The sequence below is a fragment of the Periplaneta americana genome, chromosome 14 (assembly GCF_040183065.1).
Source record: "Periplaneta americana isolate PAMFEO1 chromosome 14, P.americana_PAMFEO1_priV1, whole genome shotgun sequence".
NCBI lineage: Eukaryota > Metazoa > Arthropoda > Insecta > Blattodea > Blattidae > Periplaneta > Periplaneta americana.
Window position 1 is genome coordinate 109,206,223 of NC_091130.1, and position 15,979 is coordinate 109,222,201.

The 15,979-nt window shown below is 38.0% G+C and overlaps 1 protein-coding gene across 2 annotated transcripts in view; it reads left to right on the forward strand.

Moving 5' to 3' along the window:
* The first annotated feature begins 3,774 nt into the window (after positions 1 to 3,774).
* St4 (Sulfotransferase 4) overlaps positions 3,775 to 15,979 on the forward strand; it is a 56,365-nt gene continuing 44,160 nt past the window's right edge. Inside the window, exon 1 of one of the 2 annotated variants that reach the window (XM_069845904.1) lies at positions 3,775 to 3,858. The gene's annotated coding sequence lies outside the window, so the exon portion shown is untranslated. Of the gene's footprint in view, positions 3,859 to 7,131; positions 7,356 to 15,979 lie in introns of those variants that run through there. The other variant, XM_069845905.1, reaches the window with a different exon arrangement.

A 15,979-nucleotide genomic window follows, 5' to 3' on the forward strand; every position in this document is an offset into this window, starting at 1 on the left:
GCTACTTTAATATTTATTAGTGACTATTGTTCCGAACTGCTGCTAATTGTATTTCCATGTTAGTTCACTTCTTTAGTGTTTATTATTGTTCCGAACTCCTGCGCATCGTATTTCCATTAGTTTGCTACTTTAATATTTATTAGTGACTATTGTTCCGAACTGCTGCTCATTCTATTTCCATGTTAGTTCACTTCTTTAGTGTTTATTAGTGACTATTGTTCCGGACAGTGACAGGAGCTCAAAATTATGCAGACGCTGCAACGTGAGACTTCATTTCTAATATGACTGTATTTCCCTCCCTCCATTCGCTCCGTCCGTCTCGGGTCGGTCTCCCTTCCACAGTCGAACCTTCTCCTCTCTCGCGTCGACGAGCTGTCACCATGAAGTAACTGGGCTGTACTTTATAATTTTAAATTGTGTAAATGCAGGTGTTCCCCAGTGATGATATTCACTATAGTGTATTTAGTTGAAAGCTCCTTCTGAGGGAATATATTTTTTTCTGCACCTAAGCATTACGATTTTGTCTTATTTAGCTAACAATGTTATTTTTATGTTTTTGGTTTTGTGGGAAATCTGTTAGATCTTTTGCAAGATGTCAGGAAAGTGTTCCTTTCAGGAAAATTGGTTGGACAAAATACGAATTGGGTTACGCTGCTCCACTGAAGGAGCTCTAGACAATTTTGAAAGGGAAAAGCCTAACATGGACATAACCTCTAATATCAATAGTACCTAACCTCTTAGGTACCGTATCACATATGGGAGGGGAGGGGAATGTGATCTTGAATTGAATTGAAAGAGGAGAAGGGGAGAAGAAATTTAAAAGGTACGCAAAACGCGTCCTTGCAAGGGAATCGGGGCTGAAAGAAACTGAATATGGCCAATTGTCTCACTCCGGGTTCCGCTGTTCCACTGAAGGAGCTCTAGAAAATTTTGAAGGAGAAAAGCCGAAAATGGACGTAACCTCTTAGGTACCACATACATCAGGAAAGGGGAATGTGATCAAAGTGATCACAGGACAGGACGAGGAAGAAATGGCGGAAGATGTAAGTCTGCTCATTGAAAGGAACTTTGTCATTTCGCAGTGCAGCTGGAGTCGAGAAGACTCGTTTGTTGTTCGGATGGCAGGAGTAAGCTTGCACATTGAAAGGAGCTTTGCCATTTCACAGTGCAAGTGGAGTCGAGAAGACTCAGTCGTCTGTTGTTCGATGACTAAAGCAGGTGAAGGCCGTCGGAAGAGAAGCTGCGAATTCTAAATCTGCAGACTGAAAGGTTCTCTGTCCTTTCGCAATGCGACGGACGAGTGACCCCCATGTAACGAGTATTTTATAGATTCTGAACCAGGGCATTTACGTCGTTTTGTTATAAATTGGGGAACTTTATATGGAAGGGCATATAGGTCCGTGGCCCACTTCTCTTAGGGCTCATCCCGACTTTTGTCTTACGCTTTATGAAAACCACGGAAGTACCGTAGGCAGGATGAGTTGTCTCACTATAAGAGACTAGCCAATTAGCTTTTAGGTAGGAGGTCGATTGAATTATGACTTGAGTCGTGTTGAATCGTCTCAATATAGAGACCAGCCAAGTGCCTTGAGTTTTATGCGATCAGCCACGGCTCTGCCTTTCATGTGACCAGTGATGTCAGCATGTCATATTGGCGAGGACCAATGGGGAGGAAACATTTCTTCAACTTTCGGCGTTCTGTCTTGCCTAGCTAGAGCTCTATATTTGTCGGAAAGCGGCAGGGAAAATAGTTGCAGTACTCTGTCTATATAGAGCTCTAAGCCTAGCTGGGTCCTGCTGCTACCTGGTGGTCGAAACCCTCATACCACTGCAAGCAACATGTGGTGCCGCTGGAGCCTGACTCTGGCTGTTCAAGTTTTGCCGAGGGGAGAATTGCCTACCGGATGTGACCAACACCTCTCACTTACGTAGGAAGGGAGAGCAATGAATGTGTGGAGGCTAAACTTTAGCTTGAAAAATAGAAAAAATGAAAATGACATGAAATCTAGATAGTTCCGAGAGGGCATAAAAATGATAGATACGCAACAACATAATGTTTTCCTAACAGCCATTATTAAATTACCATTCTTCATATATAGCCAGAATATTAAATTTTCATGCGTCTCATTCAGAAAATCTAACTTTGTTTATAAGGTAAGGCCTACAGGGTGACAAACGTGCTAACATAACATGTTAACCAACATACTTACCTACTTTCGAAACTTCAACAGTTTCCGTACATAGATTAATATATTGTAGCCTATATGTATCATGCTTTCATATTCAAATCGTTTTCAATAGGCCCTATGTATCGAAAATTGCATGAAGAAAGGGATCGTATTCAGTACGGTAAGCATATTCAAATCGATATGAATGCTCCATGAAAACATAGTAGCTGTTTCTGGAAATTTGGTATCTAGGCCAATTTTGCTATCAAATGCCAATTGAGTTATTCTTTAATTGTTTTAAAAATAAATACCGTAAATATTTTATTATATTTAATTAGAGGATGGTCTTTCATGCTTTGAAAAGAATAAAAACAATCTTAGTAGATAGATTTTCCAGGTCAGCGTGCTTCACAGTGAATGCTAGTGTTCTGTCATAAATTGACTTTGAATCTTTTATTCCTGTCACGAAGGCTAGGAAAGAACAATAATAGGCTATTTTGGCTAGAGAAATTAGTAAAACAAGTATAGTATATTTACCGAAAATAATTCTATGGTAAATGTGTGTATGTGTCCAATGCCTACTCATTTCACTTTGCGTGATTCGGATTCCGCATACTGCGGATAGATGGCAGGACTGTGACCCATTTTCAAATTGCACACCACTTCGGCGGGCTACGTTATGCATGATGTGTATTTGCGAAGAGTTATGCGATGTACTAGGGTGAGTGTATGTTACGTGTTCGTGTAAGTGTAGTGTAGGGAATGGATGAGAATGATGATGGTGAGGAAGGGAGAAGGGCAAACCCGGTGCCGGCACGTGTAAGTGTAGTGTAGGGAATGGGTGGGGATGATGATGATGATGGTGAGGAAGGGAGAAGGGGAAATCCGGTGCCAACATGTAGCCTACTCCTGTCGAATAGCACCAAGGGGCCGCCAGGCTTAACGTCCCCATCCATCGGACAAATCACTATCAACAGTGACATATGTCTTTCCTTCATGTGCACTGTGGAGAGATTTGGGATTTAACCCAGGCATATTAGTGCACAATTTAGTGATTAGAAGTTGTGCACCGCCATCTCTCCTAGTCCCGAGGTAGAAATTCCCTGCCGGGAATCGAACCCGGGCCGGCTGTTCTGGAGGCAGACACGCTACCACAGAGCTATTCTGACTCGGCGGACTTCTATGGTAAATGTTGTTTTGCTTAATGAATGCAGGAAACGTGTTTTTTTTTTTTTTTTTTGTGTTATATGCTGAATGGAAGAAGAATACGTCCGTCCATCACAAAATAATAATAACATCAAAGTAGAAGAGCTCACACTGAGGTAAGCCTAGGTTCGGATTTTCTCTTCGCAAATAAATCAACACTTTAGCTTCGCTTACGGCTTTCGTGTTCGCATTGTAAAACCATCCTCTGTTATACTGCCGTAAAGTAGGAAGTTCTTTCAGAAATAGCTGTCAGCAGCTAAAATAATTGCAGTGTTAAGAAGGAAGAGAGTCAAACTCACTAGTCATAGAAAGCGAGATACTTCTTGTTCTACTTTTTTAAAGGAAGAAATATTGGCGGACTTACTTTCACCAGCGACAATCTAACGTCAGTTGTGTTTGACGCTTTCACTAGTTCACAGCGATTCACAACACGAATCATATACTGGGATCAGACAGTGACAATCGTATTCCTACATAGTTTGAGGTAAGTATTCCGGAGATCATTAAATATATATATAATTTTTGTTTATATACTACCAATATATGCGTGTGTACACGCGAGTAGTATAAGATTCTGTCTGAGATTCAGCAAGTGTCTGCGTATGTGCGTGTACGTATATCAGCGGTGACCTAACTGGGTATCGTGATTACATCGTGTAAACAAAAGACATTCATACTAGTAAGGGGAGTTTTCTGTACATTGTTCTCTGTCTCGCTCACGTACTGAAGGTAAGCAGTGTCGGTACCATGTCACTCTACAAACCCTCTGTCTCTAGCAGGAACAGAATGGGAAGAGGTGTTTATTCGCTGTTGTGTCGAAGAAAATGTAATAGGCTATGTTGCTTTGCTCAACGGTTCAATTAGTAGTAGTATATAGAAGCGGCATTACAGAGCGTTATGTTGTTATGTTGAATACACAGGCATAACAGGTACCGGTATTATTATTATTATTATTATTATTATTATTATTATTATTATTATTATTTATCAGCAAGTTTTACCATAATTATTATATACGTGCCTGAATATATAGGCCTACATCTTCCCTTGAAGGATGAAATAATTACTACGCTGTATGTCCATTTTAATTTCTTTTTTAATCTGTTGGGGTGTTATTCATAGACATTTCGCAGCACGCGCTACGAGCGTACTAAGCTAGTCCCGGCTATCCACTGGTTACTAGTACAGAATTCAAATCATATCCTATCGCTAACACTGGTTTATGAATACGAAAAATGCTGATCATCCACCGGAAGCCCGCGCTAAAAATGTCTATGAATACGGCCCTTGATGATTATTCTCAGTTATTTGCTAGTTATTGATTTAATAATAATAATAATAATAATAATAATAATAATAATAATAATAATATAAAGAAACTGATTGAATATTACGTGCTAGTGTAGTAATGAAACGAGCTATTAAATTCCAAGAACTGAAATCAGCCTTAAATCATCGTCATGAAGAGAAAAATGGCATAGGTCCTAAATAAATGTAAGGAAGCCAGCTATCTAGTGGCGAACTAAATAGCTCGTTCTCTTAAGCCTTGCAACGAGGGAGAGTTTTATAAAAGCGTAATGATCAAGATGGCTAAATAATTTGTCCAATGGAAGTTATTAATTCATTTTGAAAAACTGTGCATTTTTCGACTAAATATCCAGAAGAGAATTTAGAAAATTTCTGATTGTGTTCATGAGGAATATTTAACAAAAGCAAAAAATTGTATAGGCTATATTTTTTATTGGCTCTTGATGACAGTAGTTACATTACTGATAGAGCAAAGCTTGCGATTTTTATTAGCGGGTTGATGAAGAACTCAATGTTAGTGCACGAACCACCACTGGTTGTAGTTTTCATGCCAAGTACCTTTCCCCCGTCTCCCTACTTCTTAGACTCTCTCTTGCGTGTAATTACTGCCGTTCGAGTTTTGGTCACCGCTGATGTATATACATGTGTGTATGCATGATGGGATAACTTGGCACTGGGCTATAATACTGCATTCCGGTGGTTGAACAACTGGGACTCGACAAAAAATTGGAAAACGAAAGATTTTCCCATCTCTTACTTCAGTGCTACTATGTGAATTTTCATGTTATTTTATTAAAATAAATGCCAATTGACTGGAAATAGAATGCAATATAGGCCTATAGCTGTAATTATACACTTTCATGGCTTTAGTTCCCCTTGATGATTTTCAAAATTAATTGAAGTAGGCAAGAAAGGACTTTTGGGAACCCCGGGCTGAAAATATAAATAAAGACAATTCAGTTGACATGTTAAATCCTTGAATATCTTATAGCTACTTATTTGTAAAATTTACGGTATGTACAGCTTCCAAATGTGCTTAGAGAAAAAAAAAAAGAGATGCGATAAAAGAACTGAGCAGATATTGAAAAGTCTGAAGATAAAATTAGGTTAGCGACGGGTAAGAGTGGATTAGAAGAGGATTCTGGAGGAAAGCTATAAATGAAAGACATTTTGTATAGGTGCAAAAAACAGTATGACTGTATTCGACTAGGAGAGTAAAGAAAATCAGTTTCGGAAATTATACATGGAATTTTTTTATAGGCTACGTAGTGATAGTTCGTAACGTTACACTTGGTCTGTGTCACAGAAGCATCGCGCTGAAAGAATATCCAGGAATGAATTTGGTAGTACTGTTCTATTTAACGACGTTTTCAACCGCAGATGTTATCCGAAATTCAACGTAAGCGAGAAATGTTGTTGTTGTTGTTCTTCTTCTTCTTCTTCTTCTTCTTCTTCTTCGGCACTACGGTCCTTTCATTATATCCTTGGCCTCCCTAACCAAACCGATAAGTGATAAAGAGTCGAATATTTTGTCTTGACAGGGGCAGCGCCAAGGATATGCAAGGGGGGAAGGCTTGCGCACTCCCTTCAGCACCCCTTCCAAATAATCCATAATGTAATCTTAGTATTACAGCGCTTAATCATATGTGGACTGATGATGAATTAAATGTATTTTTAAGCTAAGGATTATTTTGAGTTAAATAGAGATTATTTCCAAGTATATGTTATGCATCGTTAAAGGAATGTTATTTATAGGGCTGTAAAGTTAAAATTTTACCGACGTCTAAGGTAAGGTAGTACATTAATTATTGTAGGATGTAATTCCTTAAAATATAACGAGCAAAAATGTCTAATACCATTTTGCTCCTTTTTGCGAGGTTTTTGAAGAAATAATACTTTTATGCCGACATTTCGATCGCGAATTTTACGAATACTGTTCAAAATACTGTTTAATTTCTTGTATAACAACGAAGAGAACGTTTGTTATGTTCACGTTGCAGCAGTATGTTATGCATCGTTAAAGGAATGTTATTTACAGGCTGCAAAGTTAAAATTTTACCGACGTGTAAGGTAAGGTAGTACATTAATTATTGTAGGATGTGATTCCTTAAAATATAACGAACAAAAAAGTCTAATACAGTACCATTTTGCTCCTTTTTGCGAGGTTTTTGAAGAACTAATACTTTTATGCCGACATTTCGATCGCGAATTTTACGAATACTGCTCAAAATACGGTTTAATTCCTTGTATAACAACGAACAGAACGTTTGTTATGTTCACGTTGCAGCAGTATTTTAATTAGAAAATTCACAGATTTCGAATCAATCGATTGAAGAAACATTGGAAACATTGATTGTCGAGTGACGTACAGAAGATCTAAAAATCTGGCATCGCTGTCGGGACGGCAGTCTCATAGTACTCGCAACTGATCAGCTGTTGTGATGTTTACATTGCACTAGTGTGCAGTTGGACGTACAGCGTTACGGTTTAGTTTATTTCAAAACTACGAGATGCCAGAGTTCACAAATCGTGAATACTACATCATCCAGGCCGCGGAAGAAATTCGGAACAGTGAAGGACTACTGGCCAGAGTTCGTCATAATTGGACTAGAAGATGTGAAAGCTGCACGCACACTGATGAAGGAAATTTTGAACAGTAATTATCTGTAAGATGTGAGTGGAATTGTTTTACAGAGTTTATTACTCTTTATTGCATTATTAACGCCCAGAATTAGTGATTCGTAAAACAACAAGGAAAATTTCAGTATACGGATTCCTCGCTAACAATTATATCTTAAAATACTAAAAAGAGCAGATTTGTCTGCGTTTGTCAAATGCGCATCATCATACTTACGAAAAGGCACTTTTCAGTGCCAATAATGTATTTTGTGTGCATAAGGTTGGAATTTTGAAGTAAGAGGGAAAGGAAGGAATCCGTGTTTTGAAATGTATCCGAAACTTCAATCCTAAGTGTTTTCACTAATTTGGACATAATTTCCTGATTTTCACGTTATTTCTTGTTACTCGTATTATTGTACATATTTCTTGCTTACATTAAAATTATTACGCCATACTTGGTATTAAATTGTTAGTGTATTGCATTCTAAGTTGATAATTCTGATTCATTGTTGAGCTGCGCCCGAACACGAGCTATTTTGTTCATTCGGGTTATTAATTTACATTTTCTGATATTATATTACACAAACTAAACAAATAACAGTTACGTCCCTATCCGGAGTTTACGTAGGTCATTTTTGTGCGAAGATTTATCCTCAGATTAGCTCGCGAAGTATTGCACCGAAGCTCAGTACATTTTTTTGTTTGCTGCCGCCCTCCCCTCACCTGCTGCAAGGTACACGATGGAAGATAGTTGAACTAACCCACCGCCTTCAAGTCCTGACCGCATGGAGTGTGGGGTACTATTTATGCGGTGTTGAGACATCTTGCAATTGCCGTCAGCGCTTTCGAAACGCTTGTAATTATCTCACTATCCGTAAGTCCTATAATTTGTTTTATTTGACAAATAATGAGATCTATGGCTCCTGTCAATTAATGTACTACCTTACCTTCCACTCTGTATTTATATACTTACTTACTTACTTACTTACAAATGGCTTTTAAGGAACCCACAGGCTCATTGCCGCCCTCACATAAGCCCACCATCGGTCCCTATCCTGTGCAAGATTAATCCAGTCTCTATCATCATATTCTACCTCCCTCAAATCCATTTTAATATTAACCTCCCACCTGCGACTCGGCCTCCCCAAAGGTCTTTTACCCTCTGGTCTCCCAACTAACACTCCATACACATTTCTGGATTCGTCCAGACGTGCTACATGCCCTGCCCATCTCAAACGTCTGGATTTAATGTCCCTAATTATTATGTATGTGTGTTTATGTATATATATTGTAACTTTTATTTCAAACAATTATGTAACTTTATTGTTTCAACAATAATCACCTTCTATAATTTAATTCAAACACTCCCGTCAACAATGGGATTTGCACTCCACACAGCAACACAGTATTCGTTACTGCACTCCACAGACGACAATGACAATTCACTTGAATTATTGCGAACAACAATGTACTGCTAATCCTAACTAATGTTCACAAAACACTATTTACAAAACAGAACTGTCAGTTCTCAGTTCACAGTTCGTTTGCCTTGGCTAGTTCTTCTAGCTCAGTCACTCAAGTTCACAGTATCTCGAACCCAAGACCTTCAGAGACAGTCCACTGAACTTCGAACTCAGGTCCCCCAACTGCGGTCCACTGCACTCGAACTCAGGTCTTTCAACTGCGTTGCTTCCGCCTGGACCCTCGGACAGTTGCGGACACACACTCAAGTCGAACTCCGGTCTCGAAGCTGGCTTCACTGCTACACAAGACTAACTGGCTGCTGACCAAAAACTGAACTGAACTTGCTGTCCAAAACTAGCAATGACTACAACAACAACTGCCCTCAGCTCACTTACGTCTCTTCTTTTATAACCAAACCATAGTTTCGAGAAAGTACGATGCTCGAAATTTCTACTTCTACAGACTTCTGTTCTCGCTGCTTCTTCCTGGACGATTCTGTTCGGGAGATCTCGTCTCCCCCTTCACCTCGCACAGCGAAGCACCACCAGCTTTGAGTCCCCCTTTGCCTCGCGCCGCAGTGCACCTCCCCTTGCCCTCTCGGCATGCAGACGTACCCCTTACGTCCGCCACACCGCAGCGACCAACGTTTCGTCTCCCGCGCGCCCTGTCGGACACGCGTTCGAATCCCGACGCAACTGTCACATTATATATATATATATATATATATATATATATATATATATATATATATAGTGGCCCACTATAACAAAAAATATATCATCATGTTGGTGCGAAGTTCATAGTTTTTTTTTTTTCAGAAAAAAAGAAAAGTTTTTTTTTTCCCAAATGTTTAACAATTTCTTATTCTGTAATTATTGCGAGTAGGATCGTGATTTTATCCATATCGATAGGAAATGTAATAATTTATCCCTCTGGCGTATTTCAATGGCGTGCACGGTTTTCGTGTAAATTTAATTTTAAAAACCTCTAAATTCAAGCCATTGCACGATGCGAGCAAGTGGCAACGCCTTGGCAGAGAGCAGCTCACCTGTTGAGACACACCGAGTTCGTTGACCTCTTACATCTGTATCACGAAAAGAGTCCGGACTGCTGAAACTTCAAACTTAATCTTCTAATTAACCGTGCGTTTAATCACAAAACGTTATATAGGTTTTCTATTCATTTACGTGTACCCTATCGTCCCTTTCAATCTGCAAGGTTATTTCACTTCCATTATGTATAGTAAATAGTAATGTGGATTGCAAACACCTTGATTAATTTATTTCCACTCAGTTTGATTGTTTCCAGTGCATACACTACTGAAATGTAATTTGCACAATATAAATTATAGGTTGCATTTATTAATTGGTTTGGAACATGATCTTCTTCCAGGGTATCAATTTTTTTATTAACTTTGCCAAAAGCCTTTTTAAAATCGATAAAATCCAAATGTGTCTCTTTATTAAACTCTCTTTGTTTTTCTGTTATAATTTTTTTTTTCAAAATAAATTACAACGTCTTATAACTGTTGTACTTAGCTTACTTTCTTAAAAAACTGATATGTTAATTGTTGCAGTTCTCATCTAAAACCACTCTAAAGAATAACGCATAACTCCTAACAATTGAACAATATGTAGTATATAATATACATGTAATATATTGCAAAGATGTAGTATAAAGCGACAATGCGGGTATGATTTAAAATTACCTTCGCACTTTGTAGACTGCCGTTTTATTAACTTTTGTTTCATATCTTCGGCACATGTACTAATAATAGTTGTACGCGGATAAGTTTTTGCAGTTCAGCACAATATTGTTGCGACAATCGTAAATAGATCATTCTCGTCGGTATTAATACATAATTAGGCCTACATAGTACGACATTATGTTTGTCAGTCTCCTCTGTGCTTTTCAAGTGATAATTTCTTTCAGATCCTTGTGCTGAACCATACAATAGGTCTAACGAAGCCGTAATAGCTATGCTGCATTTCTTTTGCTTCCTACCTTCCCCAACTCCCGCCCTCTCACTCACTGAAGTCAAACTCGCTCCGTTCCATTTGTATTTGTCTCTGACCTGCGAATGGCGTATCGTCGCAATGTCTCTCTCGAAACCATGTGCCTCTACAAAAGCGAAAGTTTTAACTAAGATGGGAGGACTCATTTTTTTTGCTGCCAATATGATGAGAACATTAAATGTATGATTTGTTCACAAGTATTACGAGGAAAATGGTTGCATAACATAAAACGGCATTAGGCCTATACTACATGTCACTCATGAAGCAATAAAAGGTTAAGTGTTATTATTATTATTATTATTATTATTATTATTATTATCTCTGTACGTCGATCCTTTATCAGCAGATGTACGAATAATGCGGTTAGATCTTCAATTTAAATGAAAGCTAGATGTAAGGACTTGACAAGTGTTGAACTTTTCAAATCTTTGCCAAAGAATAAATATCCGAAGTTTCGTTCTTTCGCTTGCTCTGTTGAAGTCATGTTCGCTACAACTTACGTTTGTGAAAAATGATTTTCAACACTAAAAATAGTAAAAACAAAATTTAGATCACGACTGACAGAAAAAAACCTTCGTGATCAACTACGACTGGCAGCAAGTGACATAATTCCTGATTCTGAAACTCTGTCGCAGAGACATTCTAAAAACAGTTAATTTTAGGTTGTGATAATGTGTCCTATATTTTCTTAGTCATTCTTTTCTTCGTTACACGTATTAAACATTAGTTTGTAACCTTATACTGTATAAGTGCTTGACGTAAGGAAAATGAAAATTCGTTAATAAGTGAGACAGTTGCTTCACTTCCCCTTCGAGTGTCCGCCACCCTCCATAGGTGCTATGCACGGTGCAGGTTACACAGTGGCTCGGCGCACGATCACATTTTCGCCACGGCTGGTCTAATGGATTCAAATGTTCATTGTGAAAAATAAAGTAATTTTTTCGTTTAGATAGGCTCATTCTTTAGGAATTGCTTTCAGAAAATGAAAAATAATCTGTAATATACGTCTTTGAAATGTCGACCCCGCGCGGGAATCGCAGTATTTCAGACCTCTTTGAGAGAACTGCTACTAAATAAGTAAACAAAGAGCATAGCTCAGTTGGAAAGAGCACTCAGCGCGTAGAGCTGAGAGGTCCTGGGTTCGATTCCCGGTGCCGGAACGAATTTTTCTCGTATTAAATGGTGATAATAAAGAAATATCACTTGAAAGTGTTTTGGAATTCGAGGGCGATTTGACAGAGAGTGATGTTAAAGAGACGAGTGTTCATGAACTGGCATTCAGAGATGTGTACGGGCAGACCGTGAGCTTCCAGCCGGCTACCTGTGCAGCAATAAGCCCACTAAGCCTGCCTGCGGACCTTACAGTTTCTTCCTTCATAGTTCGAGCTCGAGGCAATGAACTCTAGACCGACTGAGCCCGGGGCGGCCAGCCCGGGGATCGTAATGATACGTTCATAGTTCGAACTAGTGAATTCCGAGCCCGTCTAGAAAGACAAAATAGCCTTCCTCGTTCTCTTCTTTCATCAATTGATCTATTACTATGTTAAAAGTTTCGCTTGTACAGGGACATCATTTTATTTTTATTTCAATTTTTATTGTACCTGAGTTGTTGAATGTACTTCACTCCCACCCCCCTCTACTAGTAATCTTCCAACCGTCCTCAACACAGAACCAAGGCCGTATATGCAGTCAAAGTTGCCTTACGGTCATAGTAAACAGTACTGAGTTAGTGAGTATAGTACGTTCCAGAAATATGTTCGCGTTTTCCAGTGACGAAAGAGCTTTCAATATTGAATCATATTTTCGCACAGGCACTGTCGTCCGTTTGCCTACGTCGCATCCCGGTTTCCCCCACCCGCTTCTGCTCGTGCCTCTGTAAAGACTAGTGGCTGGGCTGTCTTAGCTCTTTTCTAAAAACATTAATTTCTGTTAGGAATTGGACGTCTACGTAATATTATATAACTGTTTAAAATAACTTAAATAAAAGGGCCTCGTTAAGTAATTAACTGTCACGTGATTTCCCTCCTTTCTACGACCCTGCGACAAAACCACTTGGACGGACAGTAGATAGCATGTCTGAGTAATTTTGTCTTTTCGGATCGGGCAGAAGATTGAATTTACAGTACGTAAGATACTCTTTTATAGAGTAGGTACAGAATTATTTCAACATGTACGAAGAACGAAACTGGTAATTGAAATTAGGTACAATAGCCTGTAGTGCGATAATATGCACAAAAGAATTAAAGCCTGTATCGAAATGAACGGCCACCATTTTCAAAAATGTGTTTAAATATCCATATTATGATTATTTTTCAATTTAACTTCATTCTCTATATTGTACGCTAATGTGCTGTAGATAATAGGCTATAATATACACTGCATAATGAATACGTCCGAGTGGACAGCTCAGTTCGTGAGTAAAAACACTTATTTTTAATATAGTACTGTATTTTGATTAAACAAAGACCTAATGAAAATTATCAAAGTCAAAATCGCGATATTTCCTAGTTTACGTAAATGGATGAACTATTTTTCTTCTCTCCTATACCTAGTAAAGTGATTTGTTTGTATTTTACTCCAGTATCATCGAACTCCAGTAGTGGAAGGGTGTAGCAAACGATGTTTCCAGTTCTCAACCGTTAATGCAAAGGTATAGCCAGGTTGATATTAGAAATGTTAGCAAAAATAAAATGATGTCCCTGTATAATATAAACCATTCTTTCTCCAAATAATGTATTACAACACAATATTCCTTTACTTTACGCATAACATAACACATTTCTATCAACATTCTTATCTATCACCCTTATTATTTTGAAAATAACAGTATTATCACATTAAACATGTTCATATTCAAATATGAATAGTAAAATAAAAAAACACTTATGTTATACAACATTACATTAATCCTTCAGTACAGAGTTAATGAATAAACGAAATTACAGTTTTCCGGCACTATTCATAAGATGGAATGTGTAAATCGCATTATTAATTGAATAATAAGTGGAATAATATATTATATTCATGGTTCCCAGATGTTTCGTTTACTTGAGTTTCGTCTATTACCTTTTCGCTTACTCTTATTTTTCGTCACACTAATCTTTCCTCCATTATAAGTAGACCTATATGTCCACGAATTCTTTCTCCACTCCCTTCCCAGCAGCCTATATTGTTCGTCCACAAGAATTTTTCGTCCATTTTATATCACATAATAATAATAATAATAATAATAATAATAATAATACTTACTTACTTACTTACTTATGGCTTTTAAGGAATCCGGAGGTTCATTGCCGGCCTCACATAAGCCCGCCATCTCCCTATCCTAAGCAAGATTAATCCAGTCTCTACCATCATATCCCACCTCCCTCAAATCTATTTTAATAGTATCCTCCCATCTACGTCTCGGCCTCCCTAAAGGTCTTTTTCCCTCCGGTCTCCCAACTAACACTCTATATGCATTTCTGGATTCGCCCATACGTGCTACATGCCCTGCCCATCTCAGACGTCTGGATTTAATGTTCCTAATTATGTTAGGTGAAGAATACAATGCGTGCAGTTCTGTGTTGTGTAACTTTCTCCATTCTCCTGTAACTTCATCCCGCTTAGCCCCAAATATTTTCCTAAGCACCTTATTCTCAAACACCCTTAACCTATGTTCCTCTCTCAGAGTGAGAGTCCAAGTTTCACAACCTACAGAAGAACCGGTAATAGAACTGTTTTATAAATTCTAACTTTCAGATTTTTTGACAGCAGACTAGAAGACAAAAGTATCTCAACCGAATAATAACTCGCATTTCCCATGTTTATTCTGCGTTTAATTTCCTCCCGAGTGCCATTTATATTTGTTACTGTTGCTCCAAGATATTTGAATTTTTCAACCTCTTCGAAGGATAAATCTCCAAATTTTATAGTTCCATTTCGTACAATATTCCGGTCACGAGACATAATCATATACTTTGTCTTTTCGGAATTACTTCCAAACCTATTGCTTTACTTGCTTCAAGTAGAATTTCCGTGTTTTCCCTAATCGTTTGTGGATTTTCTCCTAACATATTCACGTCATCCGCATAGACAAGAAGCTGATGTAACCCGTTCAATTCTAAACCCTCTGTGTTATCCTGAACCTTCCTAATGGCATATTCTAGAGCGAAGTTAAAAAGTAAAGGTGATAGTGCATCTCCTTTCTTTAGCCCACAGTGAATAGGAAAAGCATCAGATGGAAACTGGCCTATACGGACTCTGCTGTAATAATAATAATAATAATAATAATAATAATAATAATAATAATAATAATAATAGGTATTTATAAACTTAGTTCAATATTAACACGTGAAAGTGACCTCCATAAATTATATTCCTAAGCGATATAGTGTTAAAAGTCGTGTAATCAAGATGTTTATGTTTTAAAAGAGCTTTGAACTAATATTTTAAGTGAAGACCTGAATTCATTTGGAAATAAATTTACCGATATGACATACACAAATTGTTATAATTTATACTAGAACTTAACATAATGAAATAGAAATATGGCTCTGTTGATAAACTATAAAAATGACTCTTGTCTGTCTTTGTTACTAGGCTCCTCATATAGGCCTATTCAGTGCACGGCATGCGTGTTATTTATCAATCAACGTAACAGCGATAAATAATGGCTTCATGTGGCATTCTACCTTACCAGTTCGAACCCTGAAGGATTCATTTTGTGATTCTGAGGACGAAGTTATAATAGCGAGTTTCATGTAGTGGCGACAATAGGAAGAGCTGGTACAAAAGTGGGGTGTAAGTGCTCTAAATGTCATGAAATACCGAATGATGGTGACAGCGTCTGCTGCTCGGTAATACATAATGTAAAGTTACTCAAAACTGATAATTATGTGTGCATTACTCATTCATTCACTCATTTAGTGTTTTTCACTGCAAACCCAGCTTTCTCCAACCTTTAGTATTTTCTGCCGTCCTTTTTGTCTCCTCATATGATCCATATATCTTAATGTCGTCTATGATCTGATATCTTCTTCTACCCTGAACTCTTCTCCCGTTCACCATTCCTTTCAGTGTATCCTTCAGTAGGCAGTTTCTTCTCAACCAGTGACCCAACAAATTCCTTTTTCTCTTCTTGATCAGTTTCAGTATCATTCTTTCTTCACCCACTCTTTCCAACACAGCCTCATTTCTTACTCTCTCTCTCTCTCTCTC